At 36.5% G+C, this 7,329-nt stretch overlaps 1 long non-coding RNA gene across 1 annotated transcript in view; it reads right to left on the bottom strand.

Annotated features, from left to right (window-relative positions):
- Positions 1–163: 163 nt before the first annotated feature.
- Positions 164–7,329, bottom strand: part of LOC110134211 (uncharacterized) — a 129,269-nt gene continuing 122,103 nt past the window's right edge. Inside the window, exon 3 of the long non-coding RNA XR_011482360.1 lies at positions 164–265. This is a non-coding gene — a long non-coding RNA (uncharacterized lncRNA). The remainder of the gene's footprint in view (positions 266–7,329) is intronic.

Raw genomic sequence — 7,329 nt, 5'->3', positions numbered from 1 at the left:
AGAAAATTTATGAAGATAATTAACAACTTAATAATCAGATGGATTTACTTATAGTCTAATGGCCTATGATATTAATGACTACTCTTTATGAAACAAAAGCAGACTAAGTATGACTGAAGAAAATAATCTAATTAAAAATCTTATATATGGGACTTGCCTGGTGGTCCAGTGGTTAAGACTCTGAACCCTTAATGCAGAGGGCTAGGGTTTGATCCCTGGTCAGGGAATTGAGATGCCGCATGGTATGGCCAGAAAAAACAAAATCCTATATGTGAAAAATAGAGTAACAGAATTAAATTCAATAATAAGTAATAATCAGTAACACAATGATATGGTCATTTTCCAGAATGGAAACATATTGTCAGATTGAAAGTACACATGACATACCAAGAAAAATAAATGAACTAACCTGACACTGAGACATACCCCAGTGAAATTACAGGTAATCTTAAGCTACTTTTCTCCCTGATGGCTTTTAAGATTTCCTCTTTACATTTGGCAAAGATAAAACAATTTGACTATGAGAAGTTTGTTTTTGTTTTTTTTAAATCATCAAGAACAGGCACAGGAGACAATGGTACTGAGAGGAAAGAACTAACAATGTAGGTTTCTATGTCCTGCTAAACTGTCATTCAAGAGTAAGGATAAAGAAATTCTAGAAAAATTGTAATGGAAGATAACTTAAAATCTCTCAAAATCACCCCATGAAAACAGAATGACTGGAATAACAAAACCAAAATCCAAAAACACAGTATCTTCACAAACTGCAAAGGGACAAACCATCATACATGCCCTGCATAGCATCAACAAGTATCTGAGAAGAGGAATCAGATTAGCCTCAGAAAGGGGAAACACTAAAATAGCCAACCAGTACTCATGAGAATGGCTGAAACAGGAGAGGTTTTGCATGTTCTCCTCACAGGGTCAGGGAGCTGGGGAGCAAGGCAAGCTAAGATCTGAAAGGGCTGACATTAAAATGCCACATTTAGGAGAAATTAGTCAAAATAATTAAAACTAAAGACATGGATGGGCTTCCCTGGTGGCTCAGATGGTAAAGAATCTGCCTACAATGCACAAAACCTGGGTTTGATCCCTGGGTTGGGAAGATGCCCTGGAGGAGGGCATGGTAACCCACTCTAGTATTCTTGCCTGGAGAATCACCATGGACAGGGGAGCCTGGTGGCTATGGTCCATGGGATCGCAAAGAGTCAGACACAAGTGAACAAGTAAACAAAGCACACACAGCAAGCCATGGAGAATAGGGAGTGTAAGGAGAAAGGAAGAAAGGGACAGAGAAAGCACATGGGAGAGAGCTCACACGAGAGCAACTGACAGCACCCACTGAATACTGAGGGAGCGATGTACTCGATTCAGCACCACATATACTAAAATTAGAATGATACACAGGATGCCCACACTCACCACTTCTCATCGGCATAGAGTTGGAAGATATAGCCACAATAATCAGATAAGGAAAAGAAAATGTATTAAAATTGGAAAGGAAGAGGTAAAATTGTCATTATATGTAGATGACATGATAATCTAATAGAAAACCCTAAACACTCTACACAAAAAATACTAGAACTGATAAACGAATTTAGCAAGGTAGCAGGATATAAGATCAAGTACAAAAATCTGTTGGGTTACTTTATATTGATTATGAAATACCAAAAAGAGCAAGTAAAAAAATGATCCCATTTAAAAATCACATCAAACCCCCGCTCCCCAAAAAAAAGATCCTAGGAATAAACCTAGCTAAGGAGGTGAAAGATCTATATACTGAGAAATAGAAAACAATGATTTAAAAAAAACTGAATATGATTCAAAGAAATGAAAGGATATCCTATGTTCTTGAAATAGAGGAATTAATATTGTTAAATTGCCCATACTACCAAAGCAATATACAAATTTAATGCAATCCCTATCAAATTACCCATGACATTTTCCACAGAACTTTAGAAAAAATTCCACAGAATTTTAGAAGAAATAATCCTAAAACTTACATGGACGCACAAAAGGTCCAGAATTATATACAGATGGCAAATAAAACAAATGAAAAGGTGCTTAATATCACTAAAGTTCAAAGTGAAGTCACTCAGTCGTGTCTGACTCTGCGACCCATGGACTATATGGCCTGCCAGGCTCCTCTATCCATGGGATTTTCCAAGCTTGAATACTGGACTGGGTTGCCATTTCCTTCTCCAGGGGATCACCCTGACCCAGAGATCAAACCCAGGTCTTCCGCACAGCAGGCAGACTCTTTACCATCTGAGCCACCAGGGATGCCCTAACTAATTATTAGAGAAATGCAAATCTAAACTACTATCACCTCACACTGGTCAGAATGGTCATCAACAGAAACTACAAATAATAAATTCTGGAGAGGAACCATCCTATACTGTTGCTGGGGGTATAAATTGGTACAGCTACTATGGAAAACAGTATGGAGACTCCTCAAAGAACCAAAGAGTCGTCATATGATCTAGCAATCCCACTCCTGGGCATATATCCAACAGAAACTATAATTCAAAAAGATATATGCACCCCAATGTTCACTGCAGTACTATTTACAGTAGCCAAGACATGGAAGCAATCTAAATGTCCATCAACAGATGACTGGATGAAAGATGTGGTGAGTGTACACATACATACAGTGGAATGTTAGACATAAAAAAGAATGAAATAATGCCATTTGTAGCAACATGGGTGGACCTGGAGATTATCATACTAAGTGCAGTAAGTGATAGAAAGACAAATATCATATGCTATCACTTATATGTGAAATCTTAAAAGGAATGATACAAATGAACTTATATACAAAACAGAAATAGACCCACAGACACAGAAAACAAACTTATGATTACCAAAGGGGAAAGGGTGGGGAGGAATAGATTAGGAGTTTGGGATTAACATACACATACTATATATAAAATAACCAACAAGGAACTACCATATAGCACAGAGAACTATACTCAGTATTTTGTAATAACCTATAAGGAAAAATAATCTGAAAAAGAATTTATATAATATATACATACTTTACATATATCATATATGCATGTATAACTGAATTATTATGCTCCATTCCTGAAAGTAACAGATACTCAGATACTCAGATACTCAACCATACTTTAATTTTTTTAAAAATGTAGAGGAAAAAAAGGATTGAGAATTGCCAAAGCAATCTTGAGGAAAAAGAACAAAGCTAGAAGCATAAGCTTTCCAGATTTCAGATAATACTACAAAGCTACAGTAATCAAACCAACATGAAACTGGCACAAAAAGACACACTTATCAACTGAACAGAATAGAGAGCCCAGAAATAAACCCACACACCTGTAGTCAACTAATCTTTTGACAAAGGAAGCAAAAATATACAATGGAAAAAAAAAGTCTCTTCAACAAATGGTTCTGGAAAAACAAAACAACCATATATAAAAGAACAACATTAGAATATTCTCTAACACCATACACAAAAATAAATGCAAACTGGATTAAAGACCTAGATGTAAATTGAGGTACTATAAAATTCTTAGAGGAAAACATAGGCAGAACACTCTCTGACACAAATTGCAGCAATATCCTTTTGGATCCACCTAAAGTAATGAAAATAACAACAAAAATAAATGGGACCTAATTAAATGTAAAAGCTGCACAGTGAAGGAAACCATAAGCAAACAAAAAGACAAGTCACAGAAAGGGAGAAAATATTTGCAAACAAAGTGACTGACAAGGGATTTCTTTCTAAAATATACAAACACCTCGTGCAGCTCTACGTAAAAAAAAAAAAAAAAAGCAACCCAATCAGAAAACAGGCAGAAGATTTAAACAGACATTTCTCCAAAGAGGACACAGATGGCTGAAAAACACCAGGAAAGATGCTTATCACCACTATCTATCAGAGACATGAAAATCAAAACTTCAATGAGGTATCACCTCACACTGGTCAGAGCGGCCATCATTAAGAAGTCTACAAATAATAAAAGCTGGAGAGGGTGTGGAGAAAATGGAACCCTCTTATACTGTTGGTAGAAATGTAAATTAGTGCAACCATTAGGGAAAACAATATGGAGGTTCCGTAAAAAACCAAAAATAGAATTACCATATGATCCAGCAATCTCACTCCTGGGCATATATCCAGAGAAAATTATCATTAGAAATGAGGGACTTCCCTGACAGTACACTAGTTAAGACCTCACATTTCAATGCAGGGGGTGTGGGTTCAATCCCTGGTCCGGGACCTAAGATCCCACATGTCTCAGGGCTAAAAACCAAAACATAACAGAATCAATACTATAAAAAATTCAATAAAGACTTTAAAAATAATCCACATCAAAAAAATCTTTTAAAAAATAAATCATACATGCACCCCAATGCTCATTGCAGCACTGTGTACAGCCAAGACATGGAAGCAACCTAAATGTCCATCAATAGAGAAGTGGATAAAGAAGACTGTTATACACATATACAATGGAATATTACTCAGCCATGAAAAATTACAAAATAATGCCATTTGCCACAACATGAATGGACCTAGAGATTATCATGCTAGGTTAATAAGTCAAACAGAGAAAGACAAATATCATATGACATCCTTCATATGTAGAATCTGGTTTTAGAAAATGTTACAAATGTACTTATTTACAAAACAGAAACAGACTTACAGATATGGAAAACAAACTTATGGTTACCAAAAGGGAAATGCCGTGTGAGGGGGAGGCAGGCAGGAGGTTAAAATCAGGAATTTGGGATTGACATATGCAAACTACTATACATGTGCTTGTCTGCGTAGTCACGTCTGAGACTGAAGTGACCCCCTGCATGGTAACTCACCAGGCTCCTCTGTCCATAAAATTGTTCCAGGCAAGAATACTGGAGTGGGTTGCCAATTCCTGCTCCAGGAGATCTTCCTGACCCAGGGACTGAACCCATGTCCCTTGTGTCCTGCATTGGTAGGCAGATTCTTTGGCCCATGGAGAGTAACCAACAAGGACTGTACTGTATATCACAGGGAACTCTACTTAATATTCTATGATAATCTATATGAGAAAAGAATCTAAAAATGAATGTATATATGTATAAATGAAAAACTTTGCTTTATATCTGAAACACACACAACATTGTTAATCAACTATATTCTAATGATTTTTTTTTAATTGGTGCGGCTACTGTTGAAAACAGTATAGATGTTCCTCAAAATATTAAAAAACAGAACCACCATATGAGTCAGCAGTTCCACTTCTGGGTATTTATCCAAAGGAAATGAAATCACTATCTCAAAAAGATATTTGCACCCCTTATTTACTGCAGCATTGCCAAAGACGTGAAAACAATCTAAATGTTCTTCAGTGGGTGAATGAAAAACAAAAATGTGATGTATATATACAATGGAATATTACTCAGTTTTAAGAAAGGAAATCTATTTGCAACATGTATGGTAACCTTGAGGGTATTATACTAACTAACTAAGTCAAAGAAGGACAAATAAGATAAAGCTCCAACTTATAGGTGGAATTTTAAAAAAATGAACTTAGAGATACAGAGAACAGACTGGTGATTGCTAGAGACTGGGGAAGTGGGTGAAATAAGTCAACTAAGTGAAGGTGGTAAAAAGGAACAATCTTCCAGCTAGAAGATAATTACATCCTGGGGATGTAATATATAGCATAGTGACTATAGTTCTATTAACAACACTGTATTGTAAATTTTAAAGTTGCTAAGATAGTAGATCTTAAAAGTTCTTATCACAAGACAAAATCTGTAACTATGTGAGGTGGTGGCAGTTTCGTCATTAAGTCATGTCCAAATCTTGTGACCCCATGGACTATATAGCCCACCAGACTCCTCTGTCCATGGGATTTTCCAGGCAAGAATACTGGAGCTGATTGCCATTTCCTTCTCCACAGAACCTTCCCAACCCAGGGATGGAACCTGTGTCTCCTGCATTGCAAGTGGGCTCTTCAGTGACTGAGCCGCCAGGGAAGCCCTAGCCATGTGTGGTGATGGATTTCTTTTATACTACCAGTATTCACTTGTTTATTTTCACTACTGAAATGTAACTGACATAACGTATTAGTTTTAGATGGACATAATGATTTGCTGTATGGATATACTGCAAGTGAATGCCACAGAAGTTCAGTTAAAAACTATGTGGTGATGGATTTTAACTAAACTTTCTATGGTATTCACTTGCAATATATCCATATATCAAATCATTATGCACACCTAAAACTAATACATTATATATCAATTACATTTCAATAAAATAAATACTGATGGTATAAAAAACAGCTGTGTAGCTTTTTAAAAATACATAAATTTAAATATACAACATTAGCATTTAGGTTAGGAGAAAGTAAATGGAGTTAAAATCCTTTATACTTCTTATACTGTCCAAGGAGCAATTGAGAGTACTAATTCCCACTAGCCTTTCAGAGGTTAAGAATGAAGGGTTTAATATTTCTTTTTTGGTTGCTTCATGAGGCATGTGGGATCTTAGTTCCTTGACTAGGGACTGAATGCCTGCCCTCTGCATTGGAAGCATGGAGTCTTAACTACGGCACCACCAGTGAAGTTCCTCTTTTTCTAAGTTTTATATATTTATGCAGGTATAGTCAATACTCAAAATAGAGCATGGGAAGAGCTGAATGTGCAATCAGTTCAATAAATGGTCTATAAATTAAGAAGGCATTCTTGCCATAGAGGAGAAATCAGCCTTCAGAAAGAGAAACAAACATTTAAGTTTTTAATTTTCAAAACTGTGTTAGCAAAATAAAACACATCCATTAGCCAAATCTCAAACTCTAGCGCCTTAAAAAAAATCCTCGAGTACTAAAGACTTATTTTTAAGTCAGATCTGCTGAGGTATGATCTACACACAGTCAAAATCATCCTTTTCAGGTGAAGTTTTATGAGTTTTGACAAATGTATATGTTATGTAACACCATCAGATCAACATGTATGATATTTCCATTACCCTTGAAAAGGTTCCCTCTTTTGGTTGTCAATCCTCTCAATCCCCATCTCAAACAACACTGATCTGTTTTCTTTCTCTATAACTTTGCCTTTTAAGAGAATATAATATAAACAAAAGTATACAATATGAGGGCTTCCCTTGTGGCTCAGCTGGTAAAGTATCTGCCTGCAATGCATGAGAAAAGAAAGTGAAGTCGCTCAGTTGTGTCCGACTCTTTGCGACCCCATGGACTGTAGCCTACCAGGATCCTCTGTCCATGGAATTCTTCCAGGCAAGACTACTGGAGTGGGTTGCCATTTCCTTCTCCAGGGGATCTTCCCAACCCAGGGATTGAACCTGGGTCTCCCGAATTG

This window comes from Odocoileus virginianus, chromosome 20, assembly GCF_023699985.2.
Source record: "Odocoileus virginianus isolate 20LAN1187 ecotype Illinois chromosome 20, Ovbor_1.2, whole genome shotgun sequence".
In the NCBI taxonomy this organism is placed as follows: domain Eukaryota; kingdom Metazoa; phylum Chordata; class Mammalia; order Artiodactyla; family Cervidae; genus Odocoileus; species Odocoileus virginianus.
The sequence above is the reverse complement of the archived record's forward strand: the minus strand, read 5'-3'. Positions and strand labels throughout refer to the sequence as shown.